The 14,413-nt window shown below is 39.3% G+C and overlaps 1 protein-coding gene across 2 annotated transcripts in view; it reads left to right on the top strand.

Moving 5' to 3' along the window:
- Positions 1 to 14,413, top strand: part of PAG1 (phosphoprotein membrane anchor with glycosphingolipid microdomains 1) — a 120,949-nt gene that overhangs the window by 22,686 nt on the left and 83,850 nt on the right. Inside the window, exon 2 of one of the 2 annotated variants that reach the window (XM_067290581.1) lies at positions 4,027 to 4,086. The exons of the other annotated variant lie outside the window; for it this stretch is intronic. The gene's annotated coding sequence lies outside the window, so the exon portion shown is untranslated. The remainder of the gene's footprint in view (positions 1 to 4,026; positions 4,087 to 14,413) is intronic. 2 annotated transcript variants of the gene reach the window in all.

Here is a 14,413-nt window from a genome sequence, read left to right as displayed (position 1 = left end):
TTTTCCTGGCTATGTTATCCACCTATCCACCTTCCCTCCAGTTTCTGTTGCTGGTGAGGAAAGGAATGAAAATATAGAGTGTCCTTGTAGAGAACATAGTGAGTAAAAAGTAACTGTAGGAAGAGAATGTATTTATCATCTTCATTCATGTATAGTAATATGTCTTTTACAAAAGTGCTTGGATTTTCATAGTTTCTGTGAAGTGCTTTTTGAACCATGTGAGATGATTAGGCTAAGATTAATTGAAGTCTTTCCTGAATGTAGAGGTTCTGTCTGAAAGAGCATAACACTTTTGTTTTCCAATATTGCTCCCCTTTTGCTCGCACATGTGTTTACAGTATTCCATTGAGGAGTCTCCCGCTCTTGTCAAGGCTTCTCTTTGCACCGTGCAGTGTTGCAAGTGGACCTAGCAGCACTCTTGCATCCAGACCTTTCTTTAATTTCTAGGAATGACATTCAGCTAATTCCTGTGAGAGTGAGAAGTGAACTAATGGAGCCAAATCAGTTAATTGCGTAGCACTTCAGTGAGTTACATGCATGTAACTGACAGATGGCAGCTATGGATTTTGCTCCTTGCTTGCTTGGAGGGAGAACGAGAAAGGACCATGCAGTGCTGGGAGTCAGGGTTCAATGGGGTTTCCTTTGGTGCCCTGGGGAAATGTGTGATGGGGAAGACTGGAGGCTGATATTTATGGTAGACTGGTATTTATTCTTTAGCCTGTGCTTGTTTCTCCTCTCCTTTTCCTCACAGTCAAACATCCCTGTAGAGTCACTTGAAATGCAATTGATATTTTACAGTCTAGAAACTGACTGTGCCATAATGGAATTAAATGTGCTAATGATGCACAAAAGGCCATGAGGTTACCCAAAGCCATGCCAGTGAGCATATTTGCCTCAGTTGCAATCCCCCTTGCTCGGGGGCGTTAGGAGGAAATCATTTAGGCTAGCCCTTTTTTACATGCAGACCGTGCTTTTCCCAGTTTATCCATGCCAGTCATTACAGTATGGGGTAGAGAAGTAGTGGTCTGAGCAACACCTCTGTCCAAGTGCATAAAGGCAAGAGCGCACCAGCGGATGGCTGCAAAGGCAGACGTGCTCCGTGCTTTGCCCAGTCGTGTGGGTAGCGCTGTGGAAGGAGCAGAGGTGCCTAGAGGTCTTCTTTGTTTGTGGGGAATGCTGCTCACGTAGAAAGTGTCACTGCCACCCGTATGGCTCTTTATGTACGAATTTGCCCCTTCTACCATGCGACTTCTATAGCCTTATCTGTGACACTTTGTTCCTCAGAAATCTGGGACAGCTTGTGTCTAAGGGACGGTCAGGTTTGGGGGGGTTTTCTCAAGTGAGATGAAGAACCTTCCCTACATAAGTCACAGGTGCACCTTGATATGCACCTTGATATTCACCATTTCATCTCTTTTGCAATCCTGTTTTTCAATGTGAAATGCTTAATCACACCTTATGTCATATCTTCGAGAAATGCCATTATAGTGATCTCACTGGTTGTCTTTCACTGTCTTTTTTGTCTTGCCAAGGCTGAACAATATGACTTTAGATTGTAAACATTTGGGGTTTGAAATGTCAAACCTCAAGACCCTGTTAGAAGGAAGTTAGGACATCGGTTAGGTTATCCTGCAAACTTCAACTGAAATGAAAATACAACAGTTAAAAACTAGTAAATATTTTCTTTCCTTCATGGTAACATTTGTAAAACTTTCCCTGCCTTAAGTAACTTTTGTAAACTTACTTTTCTACTGGTACTTCTAACGTGGATGTGTGTAACAAGGCATGTGATTAATACCATTAGTGGAATTCCTGTGTGGAATGCGATTCCTTTAGCAGTCTTCCTGACTTTTTTTTTTTTTTTTTTTTTTTGCTATTCATATTGGCCACCTGAGACACTCCCTGGGTTTTTTGGTATAACATTTACTTGATTTCATAGTTGATAGCATTATTATTCTATCAAAAAAATTGATAAATTGTTACGGCTACACTGCAGAAGCAGCCACAGCAACAACGCTTTCTAATTGCATACTTTACCTCTGCTGTATTATCACTGCCCATTTCATTATTTACAAGTTGTTTGCAGCTGTGGCTCTCAGAGGCTATGAAATATTCAGGAGTGAAGAGTAGCCTGTGCAGAATCACAGTCCTTGCAGCGGAGCACCTGCCCTCATAGGAAAAGAAGAACCAAAAACTTCTCATGTTTAAAACCAATGTGGAAATTTCTTTCTTTGCTTTAGCATTTCCCACAACACTGATTGGGGAATGCACACTTCTTAAAAATAGTCCCTTTACTTATGCTTGTGATTGGATGAGATAAGAAGAATAATAAATGTTCAGGTAATAAATTTCTGCCGTATTTACCTGGCTATTGGAAAGAAGGAAAGAAATCTTGACTGCCTGAGTGTCACTGTGAGGCGGTTGGTATTACGGGTGGAGCAAGGAAGAAAAATTATATATTAAAGATAAAAATTAATGCTGCAGTCCATTTTCTCACACTTTGTCTCTCTGTAGTACTAGCCAGCAATGATTGACTGAACTGTGCAATATTTTACCAAGTAGGAAACAGATAGCATTTTCATAAACAGGATACTTCATCATTAAAGTAAAGAAACAATTGCTTTGACCTTGACACTGAACGGGTAAGGCCAGCACTGTAATAACAGAGAATGTAACTAAGTAACAGTTCTGTAGTAGCTTACACTGCATTATTTTTGATAGAAAGCACCAGTAGTGGGGAGGCCCGAGCTAGCAAAACAACTGGTTAATACTTACAAACAAAAACCCTGTATTTGTGCAAAAAGTTTTGAATTGTAATGTGCCCTAATGTGCACTGGCTGTAATTTGGGCTTACATCAAAAGAAAGTGATTGAATCAGTATATCCTTTTGTGGTCTGAACAAGCAGATGGTAGTCTGACAGTATCCCTGTTTTTTAATTTTTTTTTTGTAGGCTGCTCTAGAAACCTGATTCTCTTCTGAAAATTGATGGTGTAGAAGAAGTGGCACATTCCTTCAGAACTAATATATTTTATATCTATTTCTTCTTACTTTGGCAATAACTATCTTTTCTAATCCTACAGGTTAGCACTGTACAGCCTTGTTTATTTGAAGAGTTGGATTGTATTTTAACTAAATTAATTTGGAAAGTGATTTAAATAAATCCATGTAATCACCTGCTGTAGGCATGCTCTAGCTTTTGTTTAAGCTCATCTTAAATTACTGTAACAAATCAACAAAGCTAAAGGTGTAAAACCTTTTTAAGCTGGTAGAAGCATCCAGGGAAAGGAGGGTACTTCTTCTAGCTAAGTCAATTTACAAACCAAGTTAGTTAATTTTATCATGTAGGCCATGGAAAGGAAATTAGGCTGAGATATCTGACATTTTTATTATGGAGGCATTGCAGAGTTGATTGCAACCAGATGGCCACTCCGTTATCCCATAACTGAAAATCTGCATTGCAAAGTTGGTGCTAGTGGAAAGTTTGCAACCTCTTTAGCTCTCAGTGTTCCTAGTAAATCTCTCTTGACTGATTTGGATTCTGCTTCTTTAGATACCAAACCTAGAATTATTAAGCAACAATGAGTTTCTGTGCAAAAAAACCAAGTGCTTGCGCAAGTCTTACTGCAGACACTGGCACTGCATGGCTATAAGCTATCCTAACTTTACTTATAGGAGCCTCTAATTTGATCTGTGAAATTCATGTCACAGAGCACATTATATATGTGAAAGAATGTAAAATTCAAATTTATCAGCCTGATTTCTTTGTCAGATCTTTGAAAGCCAGAAGACAGTAAAGAAACAAAAATAATAAAAGGGAGTTTAAAAACTACATTAGTTACTCTAAGGTGTTTTAAATAAATTCTGGAAAGGAAACTTTTTCTAGAAATATTTTTACTCTGCATGTGACTTTAAATTTGAAGAAACAGAAGATAATGTATATTGCCTGTTATAGTCTCTTAGTGTGGCATAACTGAACTCATGTTCAGAATTGTGATTTTTTTTCTCTCTCTCTTTTTTTTGGCTAGGAGGAAACATTTGTCAATACTATAGTTCACTTGAACATCAAGCTCTACAGAGACTGTAAGGTAAGTAGTTATGAGACTGCTTTTTGTTTCCTCTGCTGGTCAGCTTGGCTTTACTTCCGTTTTATGAAGACACTTGTAATTTATGAAGGTGCCAGTTCTGAGCAATTGAACTGGGTAGCAACATTACATGTAGCTTTTACAGAAGTCATTGCTTACAGCTTCATGATCTGTGATATGCTGTATAAGATGCAAGAGTGTGTGTATAAATAATAAAGATATAATACATTTTGAGAATGAGGTGGTTATTTTCATGTTTAAACAACTGTACTACCAGTCCCAGGTGAAATGGGTAAAATCAGCCAGATGCGTGTTTTCAGGTGGTTGCTCAAAAAACCTTTCCTTACCCCTCCACATCCCGAGTCCTAGCCGATCAGCTTCCCTGAGCCAGGTGAGAGGCTTTGCCTGGTCTACACCGCTGGTGCAGGCTGTCTTACGCCAGGTATTGTGAGTTTTATAGTTTTAGTCAGCTGGTAGGTCTGCTTGATAGAGGAAACCAATGACTGCCTCATCCGAAATTGTCATCTTTTCTCACTTTGACAAGTTCTTAAAAGCTAGCTCTTGTTTTATGCTTGCTGGAGATGCCACAGACCTGTAGACTGCATTTCCTCGTTTCAGTGCCTGTTTTGAAAACATAGCAAATCTGTCCATGCATATGGAAACCATAAAATATACAATAAAATAGGCAAGCGGGGAGGGGTTCATGTCAAAAAGACAAAGCTATCCCACTGTGGAGGGAATGCAGAAGAATACTGTGGTTGGGAAGCTAGCCTGGGTGTGCAGTCTGCAAAGCGTATCTGATACCTTTGCATGGAGACCAGTGGGATCCAATCTTTAGTATGTAGGGTGGGTGAGACTGGTACTGCCTTCATTCATTGCCTGGAGCTGTGATTAGATTTGAGCAAAGATTTGAGCAGCATCAGGTTTATATTGGGTTGCCGTTAAAATAATTAACACCTCCCAACAGCTAGCAGATGGTAATTTTTCAAATGCCACAGTCGTTTTTTATTCTGAGTATCCCAGCCCTTGTTGTATGGCTTTTTCTAGTAAGTGATCATATGGAACCAGACCAAAACATAGGTCTAGTAGCTAGTAGGCTAAAAGCTAAAGCTCTTCCTCTGGTTCTTCATAATTGCAAGGTAAGGAATAGATCTGAAGAGTATCATCTGGTCTTCTCAGCTTTGTAGTCATTTGCTCTTTCACTATTTTTTTGGAACTGAACTGAATTCAGAAAAAGGGGGACCCTTTTATTTTGGGGAGCCGTAACGGCAGAGAGCAGCTTAGTGACCTGCAGGCTTATCGCTAGTCTTGGAGTTACCTTCTTCAACACAGTAGTAGCTTTTCTTGGTGGTGGTGGTGGGTTGTTCTTTTTCTTAAGATAGTCAACTGTGTTTGTGAATACTGGTGTTGCTGCTTCGACTTCATCAGCTAGTCAGCTGCATGATTTCCCATATTTGCAATTTGAGAGTTTTTTCTCAAGTAGGTCTATTAGAGCAAACTAGTAATGAATGAGATGTTCAGTCCTTTCTCAATATGAGGTGTTGACTTGTGTAGTTTATTTGACTGTATGTAATACACTCCATCTGTGGCTCATTTGAGAAATACTGGGAAGATTTCAAGTCCCTTTTTAGCACAGTGATAGCCTTGAAACTTTCTGGGGAATCAATGCTTTTCTAATGCATACCAAACGGGTGTTCTTTACTTACGGCATGTTGATAAGACCACAAGTGATCAACTTTCAAGATAACCACCTAATGATAACTGACCTTGTGTATGTTCTTAGTTTTTCCCAAAAGAAAATACATTTGCTCAGACAAGCTAACGGGCTTGACTTTGATTTTGCAAAAGCTGAGAGAACTTGTATGATAACATACTCAGTTACCACAATTTGTCTGACTAGGTTCCTCCTAAGCTACAGTGACGGGTTGGTTGAATTTGTGTGAATATACTCCTAGTCCCTCTCTCAACAGTCTCTTTTTGTTACCAGTACATAGCACAGCGATGCCTCAATCCTAGATGTTGAGCCTGTGAGAAGTATATAAATATAATGGATCTATAATAAATGGGAAACATTCCTTCTTGTTAGTAATTGTCTTTAAAATGGAAGTAGAAATTAGTGAATTTGACCAGACATGTTAAGGATGAAATTCATGTAAAATCAGTTTTTACATCACACGTGCCTTAAGAGTCTTACTGTGCAGAAGCCAGAGGATTGTGATGGTGGTCCTTAACTCTGTCAAAGATGCAGCCTTTTTGTTCCAAGCTTCCAGTTCTCTGTAGAAGATACTCTGATCTGGAAATGAAATGCTTCTAAAAGATGTGAGGGTTTTTTTCTTTCCTGTTGAATGCATCATCATTTTGGAAATTCTATTTGGCAGTAAAAATACGTTGATGACTGCTGTGTGCGCTAAGGGGCCTGGATACCCTGGCCTCTTGCACAGGAAGATCAGGAATAGTGGACAGGTTGTCTGTCACTCCATTGAAAACTATGTTAGCTTTAGAAAATGAGCATCGTCTGAGCATAGCTGTGCGTTGGTACGGTGAAGTTTCCTTCCAGTTCAAAAAAGTTGCTAATCTTTGAGCTGAAAAAAAAATCAAACCTAGCCCCAAAAAAATAAGAGATGGTTGTTTAGTTGGTGTTTTAGTGTCTTTTAAAAATCTGGATTTACTTCTCTGATCCCATTTATAGTACAACCCCAGAAACAGCTGTTTTGCCTCAAGTAAGGCTGAGAGGTGAAGACAGGATCCTTTCAACCAGCTTTATTGCTGGAGCAGTAATGTTAAACTATACCCCTGGCAGTGTGGGATTTTTGAGTGTGTTTAAAAAAAACAAAAACAAACCCTGGGTCACTTGACAGATGTAGTTTAGAAAGTGACTGAAAGAAGTAACTTCTGGCTGGGGGTGGGAGGGGAGGTAAGTGAGGCTAGTGATAAAGGAGCTTGGTGGAATAAGGTGGACTCTTTAAATCAGTTATGCTGCTGAGGATTTCTTAACGTGAAATCACATCTTAAGACACTGCAGTTTCTGGGTATTTAGCTGAAGGTTCCCCCCCCCCCCCCTTCCCCAGGTTAGTGTGGCTCTGTTGCATCAAGGTTGAGGTCTTGGAGGAAGGCTCATCACAGGTGCCTAACTACATCTAGCTTCCAGCTTGACTTTTTTTTTTTTTTCCCCTCCTGTCAAGTCTCCAATTACAACCAGGCTCAGTTTTAGGAAGCATGATTATTCATTTAAAATAGCATAAAAATATTTCTGACAATATGCATCAGATATTATACATCTTTAAAACCATACATAACCAAACAGCAAAGCTTCAGTCTTGCTGCTCATCCTGTATTTGATTGTCTAATTATGCTGTCTTAACATGAAGTCCAAAACAGAAGGGAAAGGAAGAGGGACATCTGGCAGCAATTTTCACATATTATACACAAGAGGACTTCTACAAAACTGGCTCTTGTTTTTAGTTCAGTTTTCCTTGATGGAATCAAGGAATTTAGGATCTTCCAGGTGCCTCTCTAGGATGCCCTCTGAACTTCAGTTTACTATACTGCTTAAAGTGCTGTCCTGGAAAACAACAGTTTTCCTATTATTTCAGGAAAAATATTCAGAATATTAAATACTTCAGAAACCTGTGTTCTTATTCATGAGAAGATGCATTTAACCTTTTTCCTCAGCATAGTTAGTGGTAAATAATTGCACAAACTGCAGCTTTTACATTGTAAAAGGAAATGTATTTTTTTCTTCTAGAGTTGCCAGAATGAGTTTCACAGTTCAGGTGACAACCTCTTTAACTGTGTCCTATAATTTAAACCACTTTTTAATGTGCTGCTTATGTACCATGCGTTCATGTTGTACTCTGTGACACAAACCACAAGTGCATTGGTGGCGTGGTGTCTCACAGTTCCCTGCATACGTCTGCTGTGCTGAACTGTAATTGCCTTGTGTAACCTCATTATTCTTTGCTGAGATTAGCTGGAATCTGAGTACAAATCTGCCGATCGAGAGCCCTGATTAGGCTACAACTGTCACCAAAATGATACTGTTTCCTCTCGGAGGAGAAAAGGCTCTCATGCATTGGAAAGCTTCAGGTCAAGTGTTTCTGTCATCTAAGGGTTGACAGAAGTATGTGATGTGCAGTCGTTGTGTTACAAGGAGAAGAACAGCAGTTTCTTGTGATATATATTTTGGGATGAGGGATGTGTAGGGGTGAAGAGCAGGACAGAGGAAGAAGAACCTCTTGAACAGGTATATGGCAAAACATCGGTGGTATTTAAAGGCCCTCCCCTACGAAACCATGCAGAACATGAAGGCCTGGTTTGACAGGCAGGGTGGAAACTGCTCTCTTTCCCAGTGGTCTACCACAGTCCTGGTCTCTGCACTGGGTTTGCTTATCTAAAGTTGGCGTGACAGATGCATGAGGCGTACATGTGAAGGAAAAGATGCTAGCCAGTTAGCGAGATGCAAGCAAGAGAGGCCCTGCTGAAGAGAGGACTTCCCCAGCAGTTGTCAGCGCTGGGCAATCTGCCCGCTCTGCTCAGCTCTGAACAAGAGCCATCAGCAGCGGGGCTGTGCCGGCCGTTAGAAGGGCAGCAAGAAGAGACAAACAGACACTGCTCTCGGAGCAGCTTCAGCATATGAGACCTGCTGGTTTGGTGGTCAAAGTTCAGAGCTCCTCTGTGTTTGAAGTAATTCAGGAATAGCTGCTCTGCTTTCAATTTTCATCCTATTTCCCTAATAACTTCACATGTAAATAAGTTCACCACCGTTCCCAGCGTTTTGGTGTTTTCTTTATTATTTGTAAAAAGTTTTCTCCTTTCTGTTTATTTTTCCACGAAGCCATCACTCCTTGTCTTCAGTATTTCGCTTTCCCCGAGTTGATGGAAGAGGTCAGTTGTATCTGTATTGATGTTAATGTGCTTCACCATGCTGCTTTCCAGCATAAGTCACAAAACATCCCCTTCTCCCTCATCAGATGTAGCTTCTGCATATCTGTAGGTTTCTTTGCTCAAGCCATCAGGATTTTGATCTGCTTTCTTTGGATCACACTTCCAGATGGCCAGTTCTCATTCAGTACTAACCACCCCGGGCAAGGGCACTCAGCTGCAAGCCTCTAATTCTGAAAGGGTCATAAATACGTAAAATTTGTGCTTTTCATTATGCTGAATGTAACAGGAGGAGCCTCCTTGTCAGCCTGCCCCCAAGGGGGGGATCTGCACTGAAAGATCTGCATGAGTAGGAAAAGAAAGCTTCTGAGAGCAATACTGACCGTATGATCCCTGGGTTGGACACTGGTGACTCAGAACTGGTGATCTCGGAGAGCATTTGTGTGTCTAATTACAGCTTCCCTTCTGGCCTTTAGCTCTTTCTTTTCTTCTTTCTTTGCTGCTTTGAGTCGCAGTGCTCCGAAGCCTAGAAATGTGTGACCATTCTGGGAACTTCTCATAGTCAGCTCCAGAGATTTGGTGCCATTTCACAAAATACCGCAACCACATCTTCACAGGTTTCATGCTTGAGAACTAACCACTGGTTGTGAGAAACACAATCAGAAGGAGAAGTTTTTGTGAAGATGAGGCAGTATCTGAGATACTTTGGCTCGGTTTCTCACAGGGACTTTCAAATGGACCTGTGGCCCCTTGGTGAGCAGAGAAGCAAGGCGACGTGAACCGTCGGCAGTGTAAGCTTTTCTGATGCTGGAGAGCATATACATGGGTAGAAGGAAGGAGATGCACCAGCTAAGCTTGAATTTGCTCAGAGACATGTATCATTGTGTGCAGGTTCACGTTTGATAAGGCGCAGAGAAGTAACCGAGTAACGATTCCTACCAACCCTTTTTTTCTTAAGTGGAGCTGTTCTCAAAATCAGTCCTTCTCAGTTGTAATGTAAAAGAATTAAAGAACCATGTTGCAACAGTAGTGAAGGTCATTTTATTTTGACCTGTTCTGAAAAAGCAGAGAGAGGTTCAAATATTCCTGCTATGGATTTTTATTTGGGCGGTTACTGTAGTGAATGTCAAAACTGCAAACTGTGTTGACTGTGAAAATAGGCTTACATTGCAAGAATGACTGAGGCGATTACAGAGCTGCATGAATGATTAATTTACCCTGCTTTTGTTTCACTTTTGATCCCAGGCCCTCCCCTGAAAAAAGGCAATTTTGAAAGAAGATATTTTTAAAATAAAAATTAAGTCAGTTGTAATAATAGACAGCTTATTACACAGATGTGCACCAAAACTACTCCGAGAAGAGCAGAGTGAGAGATCAGTTGCTATCATATCTCTGTAACATGAATATTAGAAATTTGTAGATAAGTAATTGCTGAACACTTTGCAATCAGAATATCTATTCTCATTTTAAAAGGATAACATTATTATTCTTTCAGATAGGATGTACAGTGAAATAGTGGTAGTGCTTTCCTAATAACCCTCCTTTAAGCTCTGTTTAGAGAGCGTTTGTTTTGTTATTAAAATTACTCCATATATTTCAGACAGACTTCAGCTGAACTACTGCCTAACACGTGCTAGACACATATTGATTTTTGTCTTAGACCAGCATTTCCCCTGGGCATCATATTATTTATTCATAAAGCAGAAATGATGTCTGACAGGCAGTTACAGGGGTGTATATCTGTAGTCCAGAAACAATGTGAAAAGCTTTGCAGGGACCCCAAGAAATCAATGTGTTGATGCTAAAGAGCAGTCTTTTAATTCTGAGCACACATTCTTGCAAACGTTCAGTGTGGAAAAGGAAATTTAAATAACAAATAGTTGCTGTTAAAACTGCAGGCCTAAATTTTCATTCATCTTTATTCCAATTATCTAAGCCAAGGTGGATTTAGGCAGAGAAGGCAAATATCCAAGCTCAGACACCGCTAAGTTATAAAGCAGGCCTGCTGCTGTCCTAATCTGCACATTCATATGTGCATTTCTGTTGAGGAAGGATATTTTTACTGATAAAGATTTAAAACCCAAGTGTTGTTCAGAGACCCAGATATTCCTAAAATGTGTGCAATCCATAACCATTAATTCTAGTTGAATATTAAACTAATGTCTGTATAGCATATTAAAATAATAAATAGTTGGTACTTTTAGAATGTCATTTGAAATATGTTGATAAGCTAATCCTGATAGACCTGTTTGAAAAAAAAAATAAGGCAAAAAGAGATTTGTTCTGATTTTGTTCATCCAAAATTAGATCCCTGCATAGTATCAAGCAGTATTTGCTGGTGAAAGATCAATTTTATTTCTAAAAGTTTTTTTTTTTTAACTTGAAAACAAAAATAAAACTTGAATCCAAAGTTATTTTTAGGAAAATTTTTATCTAGTCTTATACTTCTCTTAGATAAGTGCATATGTAACTTTAATTATTGAAATAATATATTTAAGCCGAGGTGGACATCTCAGTATCTTGCCAAAACAGGCTATTATGGAACTTGTTATGATTTTATTTAAAACAGGTAACATAGTAGAAAAAATAGCACATGATCAGGTAATTAAATATTGTATCTTAATGTATAAGCACAAGGGAGCTGAACTGAGTTTGTTCTGGCGTTTCTTGGCTTTCTAGTACTTGACTTTGAACCTGAACATTTTTTGATATATAGGGTTGGGGGTTTGAAATTTGCTTTGCATATCTTGAGGGAGAAGGGAAATGTAAAATATCAATTCATTTCTACTCTATAGACATCAAAGTTACTGTCTTTCTCTTGGCTAATAAAAAGTAGTGCTTATTTACAGTGAAACCAAGAAAAACATTAATGCTGTGAAGCTACAAAATTAACATGTGTTTCTTAAATTGGTATGCAGAACACCTTTTAGTTGTTTTCCCCAGGGGAGGCTTTGACATCTTCAATCATGAAACAGCACAATAAATGCAATTTTAAATCACTCAACTGGGACAGCATAATCTCTGTCCATCCAGCATATGTAAGAGTGCCTGAAGCATGCACACAGGGTTGTTTTGCAGTAAGTGGGATGGCTTTAAAAAGAAAGAGAAAAATATTGTATCTGATCGGTATCTTTTAGAAAATCAAACATATGAACTTTCATATTTAGTGGTCTGACATACAAAGATGATGTTGGGAAAATGCTACAATGTTTTCGAATGACTGTGTTTTTGGTGGATTTGAAATCTGATCTCATTTGACGTGATCTGAAGAAAGTATAACAAAAATGATATTTTTCTTGTATGTGTTTCACTGGGCACATTTTTGCAGCTGCTATCTGATGAAAATCTGAAGTCACAAAAATATTTTGTCCCTCAAAAATGCATGCATTTTGATTTGTGCTTGCCAATACTTTTGAATGCTACTGTTAACTTGCAAGAATTATCATGTATTTACAAGTAGATTTTAAATAACAAATTTACTGCATGGTGTTAAGAATGCCTGAATGTTAAGTAGCAACTTTAAATGTCAGTTTTCCAAACTGTTAAACTAGAAGCGTAATAATAATACATTTAATCTATTTAGATAGCTGATAGTCTGTCAATTAATAAGATTTGTTCATCCAAAGCCCAGCTGCATCCATCTTCCTTTCTGAACTCTATTTTCATAATTTAGCTCAGTCATTACTGTTGTCAGCAGCATAACTCTTTGCTTTTGACAGAAGAATACACAAGTCCAGGTAAAGCACTAAAACCTGACTACATGCATTTTTGGCTTCACCATTCTGGAGTACTCTTCAGCACACTCATGCCGAGAACAGTCTAGCTGGTCTAGCCAGTGGAGACAAGTAGCTGCTTTTAGGACATGGTCCATTTAACCTCTTTTGGAAGCTTATTTTATTGTAAGATAAATTTCATCTTATAAGGTCCTTATAAGATGCTGTTGAGTGAAGGGAGTTTAGGTACCCAATTCCAGGTGGAATTCAGCTTCAGAGCAAGAGGTGTGCACATGTAGTTATTTATGTGTGGATGCAATATCTCCATTCGAGTCAGCGGAGGTCTGATCCCCATGGTCAGAGGAGCCTGAAGAGTGGTTCAGCTACTTCACTCGCTAGGGAGCACTCCCTGGGCTGCACTGGGGTCGTTTTTCCTGTTATCAGTGTGCTGCTCTTCAGTGTGCTCTTCCAGTGCACGCTTGCTTAGGCAATGATGTGGTAGTGTGGTAATATGTTGCCTCCTGGCTTTCCATCACCTGTAGATTCTTATAGGTTTTAAAGTACGTTTACAGTAATATTGTAGAAAAAACACTATCCAAAAAAAATTAAAGGCAACCTGTATGTTTAATGGGCGTTTTGTTGTTGAGGTTTATCTGATTATAGTACAGTGAAAAGAGCTTTCCTAATTTATTTTGTGACTTTGTTCTATTTCTACAATTGCTTTCTTCTGATGCTTTGAGCTTTTGATGAAAACTGATTGATTTGGAAATTATCATTTGGAAAGTTCCTTTATAGGAAGAAATTTTCTGCATTTTTCTGTTTTTTTTTTCTGAACAATAATTTGTCTAATATCAACATGCCCATGTTGAAACACCTTTCCTCACAAAATAAATATTCTGGGAGGCTTAGAAACAGGCCATAGCATACCAGTTCCTCTCACAGGTCAGTTGGAGAAAAGGCAGCACTGCTGTTGAAACGGTCATCTACTGAGAGGTAAATGTTTTTCAAGACCAAGGTTTGCTACTGAGTTCAGACTGACCACAGCTTCCACTGCTCTCTCCACTCCATAAAGTAAGTTGAGCTAAGGAGACAACAGAAAAAATAAAAATATTATCAAATATTTTCCAACAAAATGAAATGGCGAGTAGTACACATGTAAATAAAATTATAAAAGACAAAAATAGTCTTGGAGCGTAGAAGTTTCTGATTGTTGCAAACGGATATTTCAAGAGTCAGTAAAAGATAGTAACTTAGGAAAACAAACAACTTAGCTAATGATATCCTGGGCTTAAAAAATCAACTGTGGAAGATGCTAAGGTACATTTCCTCCTGCAGAGAAGTCTGTGGATGGAGTCTGTTTAGGAGGCAGCCATAGGGATGCCCGCATCCATGAAGCAACGCCACTCTGCAGGCTGCTGTTGGGCTTACGTTCTGCCCCGGGGCCCGCACGTAGCTCGTGTAGCCCTTACCTTACTCAAACCCTCCTGTAAAAAGAGCTTCCCTCTCTCATGAGTGTTTCTATAATGTTCATCACTCTCTCTAAAAAAAATACTAATAGCAATAAGCTGGCTGGTTCATATTCAGAGCCCTTCTGGCCCATCCATGCACACAGCATGAAGAGGTCAGTCCTGCCTCTGGTTCATCTGTGATACCAGCTTCATCGCTGACTTGCCACCTATTCAAACCATCATCGGTGGGCTTTACTCTTTGCTACGATGGAAGTTAAGGATGAATTG

This window comes from Apteryx mantelli, chromosome 2 (assembly GCF_036417845.1).
Source record: "Apteryx mantelli isolate bAptMan1 chromosome 2, bAptMan1.hap1, whole genome shotgun sequence".
Lineage (NCBI taxonomy): Eukaryota > Metazoa > Chordata > Aves > Apterygiformes > Apterygidae > Apteryx > Apteryx mantelli.
Note: the sequence above shows the minus strand (reverse complement) of the source record. Positions and strands in the feature narration are given on the sequence as shown.